Here is an 18667-nt window from a genome sequence, read left to right on the forward strand (position 1 = left end):
GCATGCTTTGGCCAATCACAGCGCCGTCAGCAAAGGCACGGTGCCTTTGGCCAATTATGGATCAGGGGGTTAAGTCCACACCCCACACTATATAAGGCCGTCTGCACGTCGGCCCTATGTAGTGTGTTGCTGGCGTTGACTGAGAGAGAGATTGAGCAGGCAGGCGATTCAGTTAGCTGCAGTGTATTTAGGATATATATACACACATATATATACACACATATACATATACACTGTATCCAATTTGGCTAGATCTGACCGCAGGCCGTTCCTGGTGAACTGTTTCTAATATACTTCAGGCAGGCAGGTGATTCAGTTAGCTGCAGTGTATATATACAGTCAGTCTTGTATATATAAAGATCCACTGTATCCAGTTTAGCTAGATCTGACTGGAGTCTGTTCCCGGTGTACAGTTTCTAATATACTACAGGCAGACAGGTGATTCAGTTAGCTGCAGTGTATTTTATTTATATATATATATATATATATATATATATTTATATATATATATATATATATATATATATATATATATATATATATATATATATATATATATATATATATATATATATATATATATATATATATATATATATATACACACACATACACATACACACACACACACACACACACACACAGTCAGTCTTGTATATATATATTTATATACACACACACACACACACACACACACACACATATATATATATATATACACACATACATATTCATACACACACATATCCACTGTATCCAGTTTAGCTAGATCTGACCGCAGTCCGTTCCTGGTGTACTGTTTCTAATATACTTCAGGCAGGCGATTCAGTTAGCTATCTCTCTCTCTATATATATATCTATATATAGATATATAGATATATATATCCACTGCATACAGTTTAGCTATATCTCACTGCAGGCCATTCCTGGTGTACATTTTCAAATATACTTTCAGGCAGGCAGGTGATTCAATGAGCTGCAGTGCATAAAATATATATAGAGTCTCCTACATATATACAGTGGGGACAGAAAGTATTCAGACCGCCTTAAATTTTTCACTCTTTGTTATATTGCAGCCATTTGCTAAAATCATTTAAGTTAATTTTTTTTCCTCATTAATGTACACACAGCACCCCATATTGACAGAAAAACACAGAATTGTTTGAAATTTTTGCAGATTTATTAAAAAAGAAAAACTGAAATATCACATGGTCCTAAGTATTCAGACCCTTTGCTGTGACACTCATATATTTAACTCAGGTGCTGTCCGTTTCTTCTGATCATCCTTGAGATGGTTCTACACCTTCATTTGAGTCCAGCTGTGTTTGATTATACTGATTGGACTTGATTAGGAAAGCCACACACCTGTCTATAAGACCTTACAGCTCACAGTGCATGTCAGAGAAAATGAGAATCATGAGGTCAAAAGAACTGCTTGAAGAGCTCAGAGACAGAATTGTATAGCAAGGCACAGATCTGGCCAAGGTTACATAAAAAAATTTCTGCTGCACTTAAGGTTCCTAAGAGCACAGTGGCTTTCATAATCCTTAAATGGAAGACGTTTGGGACGACCAGAACCATTCCTAGAGCTGGCTGTCCGGCCAAACTGAGCTTTAGGGGGAGAAGAGCCTTGGTGAGAGAAGTAAAGAAGAACCCAAAGATCACTGTGGCTGAGCTCCAGAGATGCAGTCGGGAGATGGGAGAAAGTTGTAGAAAGTCAACCATCACTGCAGCCCTCCACCAGTCGGGGCTTTATGGCAGAGTGGCCCGACGGAAGCCTCTTCTCAGTGCAAGACACATGAAAGCCTGTATGGAGTTTGCTAAAAAAAAAAAAAACACCTGAAGGACTCCAAGTTGGTGAGAAATAAGATTCTCTGGTCTGATAAGACCAAGATAGAACTTTTTGGCCTTAATTCTAAGCGGTATGTGTGGAGAAAACCAGGCACTGCTCATCACCTGTCCAATACAGTCCCAACAGTGAAGCATGGTGGTGGCAGCATCATACTGTGGGGGTGTTTTTCAGCTGCAGGGACAGGACGACTGGTTGCAATCGAGGGAAAGATGAATGCGGTCAAGTACAGGGATATCCTGGACGAAAACCTTCTCCAGAGTGCTCAGGACCTCAGACTGGGCCGAAGGTTTACCTTCCAACAAGACAATGACCCTAAGCACACAGCTAAAATAATGAAGGAGTGGCTTCACAACAACTCCGTGACTGTTCTTGAATGGCCCAGCCAGAGCCCAGACTTAAACCCAATTGAGCATCTCTGGAGAGACCTAAAAATGGCTGTCCACCGTTTACCATACAACCTGACCGTACTGGAGAGGATCTGCAAGGAGGAACGGCAGAGGATCCCCAAATCCAGGTGTGAAAAACTTGTTGCATCTTTCCCAAAAAGACTCATGGCTGTATTAGATCAAAAGGGTGCTTCTACTAAATACTAAACAAAGGCTCCGAATACTTAGGATCATGTGATATTTTAGTTTTTCTTTTTTAATAAATCTGCAAAAATGTCAACAATTCTGTGTTTTTCTGTCAATATGGGGTGCTGTGTGTACATTAATGAGGAAAAAAATGAACTTAAAATGATTTTAGCAAATGGCTGCAATATAACAAAGAATGAAAAATGTAAGGGGGTCTGAATACTTTCCGTCCCCACTGTATATATCCACTGCATTCTAGTGTAACCAAGCCTATATCTGACTGCAGGTCATTCCTGGTGTACATTTTCAAATATATTTTCAGGCAGGTGATTCAGTGAGCTGCAGTGCACAAAATATATATACAATCTCCTACATATATATCCACTGCATTCTAGTCTAGCCAAGCCTATATCTGACTGCAGGCCATTCCTGGTGTATGTTTTCAAATACACTTTCAGGCAGGCAGGCGATTCAGTGATCTGCAGTGCATTAAATATATATATAGTCTCCTACATATATATATCCACTGTATTCCAGTCTAGCCAAGCCTATATCTACCCGCAGGCCATTCCTGGTGTATGTTTTCAAATATACTTTCAGGCAGACAGGTGATTCAGTGATCTGCAGTGCATAAAATATATATACAGTCGCCTACATATATATCCACTGCATTCTAGTCTAGCCAAGCCTATATCTGACTGCATGCCATTCCTGGTGTATGTTTTCAAATATACTTTCAGGCAGGAAGGCAGGTGATTCAGTGATCTGCAGTGCATTAAATATATATACAGTCTTCTACATATATATCCACTGCATTCTAGTCTAGCCAAGCCTATATCTGACTGCATGCCATTCCTGGTGTATGTTTTCAAATATACTTTCAGGCAGGAAGGCAGGTGATTCAGTGATCTGCAGTGCATTAAATATATATACAGTCTTCTACATATATATATATATATATATATATATATATATATATATATATATATATATATATATATATATATATATATATATATATATATATATATATATCCACTGCATTCTAGTCTAGCCAAGCCTATATCTGACTGCATGCCATTCCTGGTGTATGTTTTCAAATATACTTTCAGGCAGGAAGGCAGGTGATTCAGTGATCTGCAGTGCATTAAATATATATACAGTCTTCTACATATATATCCACTGCATTCTAGTCTAGCCAAGCCTATATCTGACTGCATGCCATTCCTGGTGTATGTTTTCAAATATACTTTCAGGCAGGAAGGCAGGTGATTCAGTGATCTGCAGTGCATTAAATATATATACAGTCTTCTACATATATATATATATATATATATATATATATGAAGAAAAAATCAAAAAAAGACTGCGCTAAGACAAAAGGCAACAATCATGTGATATGACTAATCAGAACATATGAATATGTTTAAAATTGAGTTTTTCAAAATTAATATTTATGAATAAAAAACACCAGGGCTTTCTTAAAAAAGTGACTGAAAATATATAATAACCAAATAAAGATATAAAAAGTCCCAAATGAAGGTAAGAAAAAGTGACTGGCGTCACAAAAACACACAGTCCCTGGAGCCAAGGCAAATGCAAACAATGATCTTGGACATGTAACGCAATCCTTGGAGCCAAGGTAGATGTATTCAGTGTACATAGACGTAAAACACCCAGTGAAAAATCCTCCACCTAATAAGATGTCCGCTTACCAGAGGTAAGCTGTGAATCAGCTTAGTATTAACCTCTCCACGGGGAAGATCAGCTCCTCAGGTCTCCAACCAAGGAAGGGGGTGGGCAGGATCTTACGATGTGTTTAGCTCAATCCACACAGTAGGAGGACCCTGCCTCTAATCCCTGTGATATGATCACATGAGTTCCATTGCTTTCTCAAGTGTTGACAATCTGAGGAAACCCTTTCCTCAGATTGTCAACACTTGAGAAAGCAATGGAACTCATGTGATCATATCACAGGGATTAGAGGCAGGGTCCTCCTACTGTGTGGATTGAGCTAAACACATCGTAAGATCCTGCCCACCCCCTTCCTTGGTTGGAGACCTGAGGAGCTGATCTTCCCCGTGGAGAGGTTAATACTAAGCTGATTCACAGCTTACCTCTGGTAAGCGGACATCTTATTAGGTGGAGGATTTTTCACTGGGTGTTTTACGTCTATGTACACTGAATACATCTACCTTGGCTCCAAGGATTGCGTTACATGTCCAAGATCATTGTTTGCATTTGCCTTGGCTCCAGGGACTGTGTGTTTTTGTGACGCCAGTCACTTTTTCTTACCTTCATTTGGGACTTTTTATATCTTTATTTGGTTATTATATATTTTCAGTCACTTTTTTAAGAAAGCCCTGGTGTTTTTTATTCATAAATATTAATTTTGAAAAACTCAATTTTAAACATATTCATATGTTCTGATTAGTCATATCACATGATTGTTGCCTTTTGTCTTAGCGCAGTCTTTTTTTGATTTTTTCTTCTTATGTTTGTGTGCACGCCTCACGATAAGATTGCAGCTTAATATTTATTTCACTCTGCTAATCATTAGTAGAACAACCTTTATGTTAGCGCGGTATTGTTTATGGTTTATATATATATATATATCTCCACTGCATTCTAGTCTAGCCAAGTTTATATCTGACTGCAGGCCATTCCTGGTGTACTTTTTCTAGTGAACTTCAGGTGGTGTTTTGCTAATAAAATTTTACAGCATGTCTGGAAGGCCACCAAGGAGAGGCAGACGCTCACAGGCCACTAAAAGAGGGCAAGCAGGCTCTGTGTCTACAGCCAACAGTGCTGGTCGTGGCCATGGTGCATCCTCAGCACGTGGCCGCGGGGCACACTTGTCCTTTTTTTCGGCAGCTGGCCATGTTGATCCACAACATGCAGAAGAGTTGGCAGAGTGGATAACTAAGCTGTCCTCATCCTCCTCATCCTCTGTCACCCAGGCTCAGAGTAGTTTGCCTGCCAAAGCAGCTGCCAAAGCGGCCTATTCCATCGGCTCAATGTCATCAGTCACTCCTTCCCTAGCCCCACCATCATGCACGGAGGGGTCTCCGGAACTGTTCGACCACAATGTCGGGTACATGCTGCAGGAGGATGTGCAGCGTTTTGAAGGCTCCGCTGATGGTACCCAGGTTGAGGAAGGCAGTAACGTGAGCCCAGAGAGAGGGGGTACCCAGGAAGGATGAGAAACTGGCAGTCATGTTCCCCCAGCTACAGCATACTGCCAGGTTTGCTCCAGTGACGAGGAGGGAGGGGATGATGAGGTCACTGACTCTATGTGGGTGCCTGATAGAAGTGAGGAGGAGGAGGAGGCACATCTCCGAGGCAGCATGCCGTTCAGGGGCCAGCTTAAGGGCAGCCACCTGACTGCATCACACCGCAGAGCTCCGCATGTGCAGGGCACTGCTGACTCACCACGTATTTTGAAAAGTTCTTTGGTGTGGGCCTTTTTTGATACATGTGCAGCAGATCGCACCGTTGCTGTTTGCAACATATGTCTGAAGCGTATCAAGCGTGGCCAAAACAGCAGCCGCTTGGGCACCACATGCTTGACCAGACATATGTCGACCTCCCATGCAGTCCGTTGGAAACAGTACTTAAAAGACCCATACCAAAAAACAAGGCGGACCTCTCCTTGCTCCTCATCAGCTGGGATCTCCAACCCCACTATACCTTCAGTCCTCTCAGAAAACTGCACTGAGAGGAATGAAGGTGTGGAATTAGGTGTGCCAAGTACTTGCGGGCAATCTGCTATCGCTACACCAACATCCGATTGTAGCAGGCAAATTTCCCTACCCCAGTTGCTAAACCGCCGAAAGAAATTCGGTCCCAGCCATCCACATGCTCAGCGGCTGAATGCTAGCTTGGCTAAATTGCTAGCACTACAACTGCTGCCTTTTCAGCTGGTAGACTCTGCCCCCTTTCATGAATTTGTAGAATTTGCGGTACCTCAGTGGCAGGTTCCCAAAAGCCATTTCTTTTCACAGAAGGCCATTCCGGCTCTCTACCGGCATGTGGAAGGCAGTGTCTTGCCCTTGTTGGACAGGGCGGTCAGCGGTAAGGTGCATATTACCGCTGACTCATGGTCCAGCAGGCATGGACAGGGACGTTACCTTTCTTTCACGGTGCACTGGGCAATTCTGCTGGCAGCTGGGAAGGATGCAGGACAGGGTGCAGTATTGTTGGAGCTTGTTCCACCACCACACCTCCAAAATGCTAGTAGTGGTGATTCTGCCACACCTCTCTCCTCCACCCCCTCCTGTTCTTCTTCCTCTATGGCCTCTTCCTCTGCAGATTTGTCCTCGGAACCAGCGGTGCTCCGTAGGCATTCAAGGGGCTACGCAAGCACTCAGGCAAAAAGATGCCATGCAGTGCTTGAGTTGGTCTGCTTAGGGGACAGGAGCCACACTGGGGCAGAGATTCTGTCAGCTCTGCAGGGGCAGACTCAGAGGTGGTTGACGCCACTCCAGTTTCAGCCAGGAATGGTGGTTTGTGACAATGGCACCAACCTCCTCTCTGCCCTCCCACAGGGACACTTGAAACATGTTCCCTGTTTGGCTCACATCCTTAATTTGGTGGTGCAGCGGTTCTTGTGCAGGTACCTGGGCTTACAGGATCTCTTGAGGCAGGCCAGGAAAGTCTGCAGGCATTTCTGCCGGTCATATAATGCCAGTGTCAGGAAGATCCTGCCAGTAACAGGCGTCCTGTGCGTGCAGTTGTGCGATCGTGCCTGCCTACGCGCATGCGAGCGCGTGCTAGGTGGGCTATTTAAACCTAGCTTTTACACAGGGATCTTGCTGTCTGTTCTACAGCGTTACGTGTGTTGATCCTTGAGAACCTGTTTCTGTACTAAAGACCCGGCTTGTTCCTGATTATGCTTGTTATCTGCCTGCATCTGATCCCGGCTTGTCTCCGACCATCCCTGTCTTCTGCCTGCATCCGACCCCAGCTTGTCTGACCACTCTTCTGCCTGACCCCTCTGGCTTATCCACGGTCCGCTTGGCTATTGATCCGGCTTGTCTAACTCTCCAGCCTAGTATACTGACTTCAGTTCCAGTCTGCTGCACCAGTGTTCCAGTCTGCTATCCGGTTCCAGTCTGCTGTGTGGTTCCAGTCTGCTGCACCAGTGTTCCAGTCTGCTATCTGGTTCCAGTCTGCTATCCAGTTCCAGTCTGTTGTTTGGTTTCAGTCTGCTGCACCAGTCTGCTGATCCAGCTCCTTCCAGGTTCCAGTCTACCTTCCAGCTCAGTCTGAAGTTCTACTGCACAGCGCTTCCTGAGTTTCAGATCCACTTCCTGCTGCTGATCCTGCCAGGCACTGGTGCCACTCTTGTGCTTCCTGTATAACCTACCAGGGCCCTTGAGTCGGAGCCGCAAGAGAGGCCATCCCCTGCAAGTCGGGCTCATCCACAAGGTACGTGACAGCCAGTGCTCGGCTAGCGGACCTTCAAAAGGAATGCAACCTGCTCAAGAACTGCCTCATTTGTGACATGCCCACCAGGTGGAACTCAAGGTTGGTAATGCTGCAAGAGCTGCGCACGCAGCAGAGGGCCATTAATGAGTACCTGTGTGAGTATGGAACCAGGACAGGGTCAGGGGAGCTTGGCTTTTTTTCGACTGATCAAGGATGCATGCACTGTCCTGTCACCATTTGAGGAGGCCTCGAAGATGGTGAGCAGTGACAGTGCATGCATCAGTGATACTGTCCCTCTTGTCTTCCTGTTGGAGCACACGCTTCATGGAATAATGGACAGGGCACCTGAGGCAGAACAGAGGAAGGAAGAGGAGGACTTCCTTACCTCTCAAGGCCCCTTTTATCCAGACAGTATTTCTGCGGGCCTGCCAATCACACAGGAAGGAGGAGGAGGAGGATTGTGTCAGCATGGAGGTGGAGCCTAGCACTCAGCATCAGCAGCAGTCTTCAAGGGATCTTATCAGTCCCCAGACACCCATGGACTTGTACGTGGCTGGGAGGAGGTGGCTGTGGATCATGTCATCCTTAGTGAACCTTCACTGCATGGCCTCCCTAATCCTGCAAAGCCTGTGAAAGGACCCTTGGATTTGTGGTATTAAGGAGAGGGATCATTACTGGCTGGCAATAATAAAATGGTAGACTCCGTGCTCAGGATGATAGAGGGTTGCAGCCTCCCCTAATAAGCTCCCGATGGGGTATTGGTAACAAATCTGGTGAATAATCATATATGACAGTGAAAATGACAATAATGTAACAGGTATAAATGCACACATCAAAACATCATACACCATCTATGCCTAAAAAGTGGGGTATCTACATCTCGAGGTTAAAGATGCAGTACCATAAAGAAAAAGTGAAAAAGTAAAAAAATATACTGTATTTATTGTCGTATAACACGCACAGGCGTATAACACGCACATTCATTTTAAGAGGGAAGTTTCAGGAAAAAACTTACATTTTAAATAAGGAACTTGGAAGCAAAATAAGGGTCAGTGCCCATCTGCAGCCTCACCATTGCCATCAATGCAGCCTCATCAATGGCCATCTGCAGCCTCACAAGTGCCATCAATGCAGCCTCACCATTGCCATCAATGCAGCAGCCTCACCACTGCCTTCAATGCAGCAGCCTCACCACTGCCTTCAATGTAGCAGCCTCACCACTGCCTTCAATGTAGCAGCCTCACCATTGCCATCAGTGCAGTCTGATTGATGCCTATCTGCAGCCTAGAGGGGACAGGGAGGGGGGTGGGACAAGCGCCGACAGATTACATACAGTGAGAATCTCCTTTTATAGACAGAATAGTGATCCAATGGTGGCCCAGGAGACGGGACTTCCTATTATAGAGGCCGCCAAGTAAACAGGAGATTCTCACTGTATGTAATCTGACGGTGCTCATCCCGCCCCCCTCCCTGTCCCCTCTGAGGCAGCTAAAACTGAAGTATTGGCTTATAACACGCACATGCTATTTGCACCCAATTTTCATGGTGAAAAAGTGAGTGTTATACGCCAATAAATACAGTATATAACTTGTGTATATCAAATATATATGTATACCAAAAATCAAATGGTGTAAAGTCAATATATTGCTAAAAAACCCCACAAATGTGTACATATACACAAAAAAGTGTTAATTCATAGTCCCACATATATAATGTGCAAAAAAATTGCTATAAAAAGTGCCAACGATTCCAAGGTGACCACAGTGCTCAGCAGATCAGGTGACTCTTGTGCTCCCCCTCAAGGGTCCCGACTCGCCAGCTCCCCGCACCCCTACAGGGGTAATCAGCACGTGTAGATAACCGGAAGGTTAGATGTCCCTTGGTGTGTCCTCCAGCCGGTTCACCTGGCGGGGTATCGCCTCTGATCCATCCTCCAACTTAGAATATCCACAGCCAATCTCCTAATCAGAGCTCTTCATTATCAGTACCCAGGACAAAAATCCAATACATTTCCAGGGATTGATCCTCATAAGAAAAAAGAGATAGGGCTCCCATAGCGCAGTATAGGAAAATTTATTTAAAAATTAGTTTAAAAAACAATAAGCTTCCCACCATGTGGGTAGCCCTTAAAAAACTGCCTATATGGATTCAGTGTGTGCAGGGGCCGGTTCGCAGCATGCGCTCCAACTGCGTTCCAGCTCCCTGATAGCGTACCGGAAGTAATGTGAGTGTGTAGCTCCACCTTATGCATTTTGTCATTGATGTTCTCAAAGGCAGCGCCATCTTGCCAAACCTTTGTGGCCTTTTTCAGCAATATATTGAATTTACACCATTTGATTTTTGGTATACATATTATATTTGATATACACGAGTTATATATATTTTTTCACTTTTTTACTTTTTCTTTATGTTACTGCATCTTTAATCTCTAGCTGCAGATACCCCACTTTTTAGGCATAGATGGTATATGATGTTTTGATGTGTGCATTTATACCTGCTACATTATTGTCATTTTCACTGTCATATATGATTATTCACCAGATTTGTTTACAAGTAAGGTGTGGTTAGTACACGAGTGTGGGTCACAGAGTATCATTAACCTCTTTCATAATAGGGTAGCGCCACTTACCCCATTTCTTGTTTTATTATTACTGGGTGGCAACCTTTCTTGATCCATATTACAAGGTTAAGGTTGCGGAACTTATCCAGCCTTCGCAGAGGGAGCAGAGGATGAAATATCTTCGGGAGGCCTTGCAGAAAGGTTTGTGCAATTCCCAGAGCCTGGGAGGGTACAATTTCCTGGTCCTCCTGGACAATGTGTTGCTGAGGCTTCGGTCAGTCACAGAAGGAGCAGCGGAGAAGGTGTCTGTCTGACCGATGCACTCAGACAATTCTTTAGTCCGTAGCCCCAAGGTCTGATCGGTTCCAGTAACCATCGCCAGCATCTGATTTACATGGTGCAGGAATACCTAGGGGCAAGATCAGACTTGGAGACCTTTCCAACCGAAAATCCACTGGGTTACTGGGTCTTGAGGATGGATCACAGGCCAGAGCTTGCACAATATGCAATTGAGCTACTGGCCTGTCCTTCATCCAGCGTTCTTTTCTTTCTTTCATTCAGTGCTGCTGGAGGCTTTGTAACCGATCACAGAGTGCGCCTGTCCACAGACTCAGTTAATCGGCTCACCTTCATAAAAATGAATCAGTCTTGGATCACCAGCTACCAAGCACCTGATGCTGATGTAACCAATTAATTTTTCTATGAATGTGAGATCCCTTGAAGACTGCCTATGCTGAGTGACTATCCTGTTATGCTGAATCACTATCCTATTCCTCCTCAATGTTCATGTTGATAGCTTCTAAGTACATTTTTGTTTCAGGGCACCACCACCAGTGCCTAAGGCCCAATTTTTTTGCCCCGTTCAACAGGGGCGTATAATTATAATTTTTGCTGTAATATTTTGCAGCAGGGCTCGTTCTTGCGCACAACTAGAGTATCCGTGAGGGGTTGCAGTGTTGTGACACCACCACCAGTGCCTAAGGCCCAATTTTTCTGCCCCTGTTTAACAGGGGAGTGTAATTACAATATTTGCTCTAATATTTCACATCAGGGCTCGTTCCTGCGCTCAACTAGAGTATCTGTGAGGGCTTACAGTGTTGTGGCACCACCACCACACCACCAAAGGCCCAATTTTTCTGCCCCCGTTCAACAGGGGCATGTTATTACAATTCTTGATATAATATTTCACAGCAGGGCCCGTTCCAGCGCCCACCAAGAGTAACTGTGAGGGCTTACAGTGTTCTGGTACCACCAACACCTGACGCCCAATTTTCTGCAGAGTATATAGGGCAGGTCGTATAGTATATACAAGCAGTCCTCTACTTTCAAACATCTGACTTACAAACGACTCCTACTTACAAATGGAGGGAGACAACAGGAAGTGAGAGAAAATCTACCCATAGGAAGGGAAATTCTCTCCTGTAAGAGTCAATATGGGAAAAAAGGTGTCTCCACTGATGCTTTATCACCAATCCTTATTTCCCTAATAAACCCCAAATTTTCAAAATCCGATTGTCATTGGGACAGAAAGTGAGGTGAAATCTTCTCAACAGGGGCACAGACAGCAAAACAAATGTAACAGGGGTGATAACCCTTCTCTATGTTATCCAAAAAGCTTAAAAATTGATTTTTTTGGCTGGAGCTACACTTACAAAATGTACTTGTTCCAAATTAGAAACAGATTCAACTTAAGAACAAACCTACAGTCCCGGTCTTTAAACTGAACCGGGGGGTGTTCGACTCATCCCTACTTCTTACATTTGTTGCAATCCATAAAGGAGACTGGATCACTGACAGCCATCAAGGCTTAAAGTGGATGTAAACCCTCACATATACCCAGTGAAGTGAACAGCCTCAGATGATACACAGAGATGAAACAAATATCCCTACATAAGTTTTACATGTATATCTGCTGTCTTCAGCTTTATATACGGTTTAGGAAGTGCAGATTGTGTTAGAATTTTCACTTCCCCATTCTGTACTGTGAGAGAAGTCTTCAATTACACTCAGTGGCGTCTCCAGCTTTCATATTTAGGGGGGGCACATGGGGGGACAGGGACAAAAGTAGGGGGGCAACTATAAAATGCAATTATATATATCTCCTGGGGCCCTTTACTACGACCCCACAATGGCCCTTTCACATGTTCTGCAGTGAGTTCCCTTCCTACTGTATTAGGGCCACCCAGGGTGGCAGAAAACAAGAGATATATGTCACCAGCATACCAAGAAAATATAAGGATCCAAAGCAGTGGGAGAACTATCAGGGTTGCAAAGGTTGTCTTGCCACCGAGCCCTGGTGTTCTGCCACTGTGGGGTTCCCCAGCCTCCTCTTGTTGTCCTGCCCCTGCTATTGACAGCGCTGGTCTGAGAAATCAGTCTGTTTTTTCAGTAACTGAGAGTCCTGGTGGAGTCCTTCCTGCAACTCGCTCTTCTCCCTGCCAATGAGGATGCAGGGGAAGGAGCAGATCGGGCGGCCATGGTTGTGTGAGCGCTCGCATTATGCAGTATCGGTGAGCAGAGGGAGGGGGGAGGAATCACCCTCAGGAGCTGACTGGGGACTCTCTCCCTCTTAGACATTGATTTTTTTGTAAATAAAAAGAAAAACATTTTTTTTTTAAATTTTTTATTGGGGGGGGCACATGGTGGGGTCCCCCCTAGGGACGCCATTGATTACACTGGGAGAAAGCTGATTGGAGGAAAGGCACACCCCCCCCTCCAGATAGGCAGAGACTTTCAGGGCTGTCCTGTGAGTAAAGCAGCTTTCTGCAAATCTATTTATAGCACCCGCCCTGACACATATTTCAGGCTGGTTTTATCACATGTATCATAGAACTTGTCAGACGTTATCATGCTGATAACAGAAGAATGGAGCAGGAGAAAGCCACAGGACATAGTGCTTTGAAGAGAGATAAGAAAACACTGCAGATATATGTGCCCAGTTTAAAATTTAATGAATCAGGTTTACATTCACTTTAAACTTTTTTGTTTATTCAGTTTAGACTTATGGTATCTAGTTGTTACATTTACAGTTATAATTTTTAGAGGAGATTATGGCACGAACAGGCAGTTGAGCTTTTGAACTTTTGAGACTGATATATTTTAATACAAACTTTGAGGGCCAGTTTACACCACATGCAGTCTAGTGCGCTTTTTTTTCTGCATCAAAAACGCATGGAAAGTAGGTTATACAGTTGTGCTCATAAGTTTACATACCCTGGCAAAATTTATGATTTCTTGGCCATTTTTCTGACAATATGAATGATAACACAAAAACTTTTATTTCACTCATGGTTAGTGTTTGGCTGAAGCCATTTATTATCAATTAACTGTGTTCACTCTTTTTAAATCATAATCACAACAGAAACTACCCAAATGACCCTGTTTAAAAGTTTACATACCCCAGTTCTTAATACCGTGTATTGCCCCCTTTAACATCAATGACAGCTTGAAGTCTTTTGTTGTATTTGTGGATGAGGCTCTTTATCTTCTCAGGTGGTAAACCTGCCCATTCCTCTTGGCAAAAAGCCTCCAGTTTCTGTAAATTCTTGGGCTGTCTTGCATGAACTGCACTTTTGAGATCTCCCCAGAGTGGCTCAAATATATTGAGGTCAGGAGACTGAGATGGCCACTCCAGAACCTTCACTTTATTCTGCTGTAGCCATTGACAGGTCGACTTGGCCTTGTGTTTTGGATCATTGTCATGTTGGAATGTCCAAGTACGTCCCATGCGCAGCTTCCTGGCTGATGAAGGCAAATGTTCCTCCAGTATTTTTTGATAACATACTGCATTCATCTTGCCATCAATTTTGACCAAAATTTCCTGTGCCTTTGTTGCCCACACATCCCCAAAATATCAGTGATCCACCTTCTGTGTTTCACAGTAGAAATGGTGTACCTTTCATCATAGGACTTGTTGACTCCTCTCCAAATGAAGCGTTTATGATTGTGGCCAAAAAGCTCAATTTTGGTCTCATCACTCCAAATGACTTTGTGCCAGAAGGTTTGAGGCTTGTCTCTGTGCTGTTTGGCGTATTGTAAGCGGGATACTTTGTAGCATTTGCATAGCAATGGCTTTCTTCTGGCGACTCAACCATGCAGCCCATCTTTCTTCAAGTGCCTCTTTATTGTGCATCTTGAAACAGCCACACCACGTTTTCAGAAAGTCCTGTATTTCATCTGAAGTTATTTGTGGGTTTTTCTTTGCATCCCGAACAATTTTCCTGGCAGTTGTGGCTAAAATTTTAGTTGGTCTACCTGACCGTGGTTTGGTTTCAACAGAAGCCCTCATTTTCCACTTCTTGATTAGAGTTTGAACACTGCTGATTGGCATTCTCAATTCCTTGGATATCTTTTTATATCCCTTTCCTGTTACAGTTCAACTACCTTTTCCTGCAGATCCTTTGACAATTCTTTTGCTTCCCCCATGACTCAGAATCCAGAAATGTCAGTGTAGCACTGGATGAAAGATGCAAGGGTCTGTCAGGAGTCCAGAAACTCATTGACCTTCTATACACACACACTAATTACAAGCAAACAGATCACAGGTGAGGATGGTTACCTTTAATAGCCATTCAAACCCTTTTGTGTCAACTTGTGTGCATGTGATCAGGCCAAAATTACCAGGGTATGTAAACTTTTGATCAGAGTCATTTGGGTAGTTTCTGTTGTGATTATGATTTAAAAAGAGTAAACACAGTTGACTGATAATAAATGGCTTCAACCAAACACAAACCATGAGTGAAAGAAAAGTTTTTGTGTTATCATTCATATTCTCTGAAAAATGGACAAGAAATCATAAATTCTGCCAGGGTATGTAAACTTATGAGCATAACTGTATGGTTTTCTTGTTCAAAGTTTTTTATTGAAAAGCAGACATGAAATTCAACAGGCAATATTTGTGTGACATGTAGCAATAAGAATTATACAGGTTTCTTTTCTGCGACATATGCATTACAATAGGCAACAAGAACATATCAAAAATAAAATGTCCAGAGGATATTCCTCGCAGAGATATTTGTGGACATAATATATCTATTTTGATTTATAACTAGAGAGAAATTAAAACAAAAACAAAAACTAAGGTTTTATTCGTTTGCTCGAAAGGTGAATCTGCGAGCATGTGCATAGTCAGAATCTGGCAATCGTTTTGTAAATTGTAGAAAACATTACCAGTGATGTATCCGGAGGAGAAACATTAAGTAGAAAAGGTAGAGTGAGGATAGTGGTAGGAATAGAATAGTTAGAAAGAGACTAGAAGTAAGGAGTGGAAAGGAAAGGGATGGTCGGGGGGGGTCACACAAACCAAAGAAGTACCATTAAGTCTGTCTAGTGTTGTTGTGACCAGATTAGGGTTTTAGAAGTTGTTTATCGAAGTCCGGGGGTAAGAAGTGTTCAGCCCAAGAATTCCAGATTTTAAGGTGTTGGGGAATTCTATCAAGGATTGTTGCTTCTATTTTACTGTGGATCATAGCTTGAGTGACCCTATTTTTGACTTCGGCTAGAGCGAGTTTTGGGGTTTTCCAGGCCCTGGCTATCGTCTGTTTGGCTGCTGTCGTGAGCTGAAGGAGAAGGCGGGTCTGGGATCTGGTGAAATCCGAGGGGGTAAGATTCAGCAATGCAACAGCCGGGTCAGGATCAATGGGGTGTTGAAATAAGGTGGAGGCCATACGGAATATTGCAGCCCAAAATTCCTGTACTATTGAGCATGTCCACCATATATGTGTATGGGTACCCCGTTCGTTACCGCCACGGAAACAGGTAGCAGGATAATTTGGGAGAAATTTGGAGATCCTGGCAGGAACCAAGTACCATCTCATGAGTACTTTGTAATTCGCTTCTTGAGCTATTACATTGTGGGATGATATTTTCGTATTGGACCAGATATCAGACCAGCCCTCTGCATCAAGATCTAATGAGAGGTCTTTGGACCACTGTACAGCATAAGAGGGAAGGTTGGTTGGAGGAGAGGTCAGATGAGTATATAGGAGGGAAATTAGTCCCGGGGCATGAGGGTCAGAGTTGCAAATTCCTTCAAAAATGGATAGATCATCTAGTGAGGTGTGTGTGCCTATAGTTGTACGGATAAAGTGAGCTATCTGTAAATATCTAAAAACTTCTGTAGGGGGAATGTCAGCATTGTTTTGTAGCGAAGAAAATTTCTTAATGGTAGATCCAGAAGCAAAATCGCATATACGGTATAGTCCCGCCCTAAGCCAGATTTGAAACGATCTTGGATTGGTTTGGGCCGGGTAAAATTTCGGGTGATCTAGGAACGAGAGTAACGGGGAGTGAGCAGATTGTAATTTAAATGGACCTCGGAGTTTGTCCCACAACTTAAGGGAGTGTCCTGTAATGGGATTACTGATTGGACCTCGCGTTGAGGGGGGCAGCCATAATATGTTAAACACTTTGAGGGGGTGAAGGTCTATGGCTTCCAAACTAACCCAAAGTGGAGTTTCATTTTTTGCATGGTATAGAGTTATCTGGGCTAGCTGAGCAGTGTGATAATATCCCAAAAAGTTGAACTGTATGGTTTTCAATGGCATAGATCACTAGGGATGAGCCCGATGTTCGAGTCGAACGTAAGTTTGACTCGAACATCGGGTGTTTGCCTGTTCGCTGAATAGCAAACAATTTGGGGTGTTCGCGGCAAATTCGAAAGCCGCGGAACACCCTTTAAAAGTCTATTGGAGAAATCAAAAGCGCTAATTTTAAAGGCTTATATGCATGGTATTGTCATAAAAAGTGTTTGGGGACCTGGGTCCTGCCCCAAGGGACATGTATCAATGCAAAGAAAAGTTTTAAAAAGGGACGTTTTTTCGGGAGCAGTGATTTTAATAATGCTTAACGTGAAACAATAAAAGTGAAGTATTCCTTTAAATTTTGTACCTGGGGGGTGTCTATAGTATGCCTGTAAAGTGGCGCATTTTTCCCGTGTTTAGATGTTTAGAACAGTCCCTGCACAAAATGACATTTCTAAAGGAAAAAAAGTCATTTAAAACTACTCGCGGCTATAATGAATTATGGGGTCCCAGCAATACAGATAAAAGTCATTGAAAAAAACGACATAGGATCCCCCCAGTCAATTACCAGGCCCTTTGGGTCTGGTATGAATATTAAGGGGAACCCCAATCCAAAATTTAAAAAAAAAATTGCGTGGGGGTCCCCCTAAATTCCATACCAGGCCTATAAGGTCTGGTATGGATATTAAGGGGAACCCTGTGCCAAATTTTTTTTTTTTTAAATGGCATAGGGGTCCCCCTCAAAATCCATACCAGAACCAAAGGGTCTGGATTTTAAAGGGGAACCCCATGCCAAAATTTAAAAAAAAATGGCGTGGGGGTCCCCCCCAAAAATCCAATCCAGACCCTTATCCGAGCACGCAACCTGGCAGGCCACAGGAAAAGAGGGGAGGATGAGAGAGCACCCCCCCTCCTGAACCATACCAGGCCACATGCCCTCAACATGGGGAGGGTGCTTTGGGGTAGCCCCCAAAGCACCTTGTCCGCATGTTGATGGGGACAAGGGCCTCATTCCCCCTTGCCCGGTGGTTGTGGGGTCTGTGGGTGGGGGGCTTATCGGAATCTGGAAGCCCCCTTTAACAAGGGGACCTCCAGATCCTGGCCCCCCCGTTTGTAATGGTAAGGTACATTGTACCCGTACCATTTCACAAAAAAAGTGTCAGAATGTTAAAAAAACACAAGACACACCTTTTATTAAAAAATAAAAATGTCCCGCGAAATCCATTCATCTTCTTCTATCGCACCCGTGACGCCACGGGGAAGCCATTGGGAAGTTCCCGTGCATCAAAGGGGGCGGGATCACCTGGGTACGTCACCGTGTGGCCCCGCCCTCAGTTATAAAAGAACTGTCATCGGTGCTGAACTGTCATACAGCGGGTGCGTCCCATGGAGGTTGATCTTTTTAATTTTATTTTTTTGGTCCTTCAGCGGAGCAACAGAAGAAGATGAATGGACTTTGTGGGACATTTTAATTTTTTTATTTTTAATAAAGGATCTGGGGGTCCCCTTGTTAAAGGGGGCTTCCAGATTCCGATAAAGCCCCCCGCCTGCAGACCCCCACAACCACCGGGCAAGGGTTGTGGGGATGAGGCCCTTGTCCCCATCAACATGGGGACAAGGTGCTTTGGGGTAGCCCAAAATGTTGAGGGCATGTAGACTGGTACGGTTCAGGAGGGGGGAGCGCTCTCTCATCCCCCCTCTTTTCCTGTGGCCTGCCAGGTTGTGTGCTCAG

At 43.9% G+C, this 18667-nt stretch overlaps 1 protein-coding gene across 3 annotated transcripts in view; it reads right to left on the reverse strand.

Moving 5' to 3' along the window:
- Nucleotides 1–18667, reverse strand: part of LOC141128805 (cyclic AMP receptor-like protein A) — a 1026785-nt gene that overhangs the window by 825835 nt on the left and 182283 nt on the right. Inside the window, exon 1 of one of the 3 annotated variants that reach the window (XM_073616336.1) lies at nucleotides 4140–4264. The exons of the other annotated variants lie outside the window; for them this stretch is intronic. The gene's annotated coding sequence lies outside the window, so the exon portion shown is untranslated. Of the gene's footprint in view, nucleotides 1–4139; nucleotides 4265–18667 lie in introns of those variants that run through there. 3 annotated transcript variants of the gene reach the window in all.

Source organism: Aquarana catesbeiana, linkage group LG02, assembly GCF_042186555.1.
Source record: "Aquarana catesbeiana isolate 2022-GZ linkage group LG02, ASM4218655v1, whole genome shotgun sequence".
Classification (NCBI taxonomy): domain Eukaryota; kingdom Metazoa; phylum Chordata; class Amphibia; order Anura; family Ranidae; genus Aquarana; species Aquarana catesbeiana.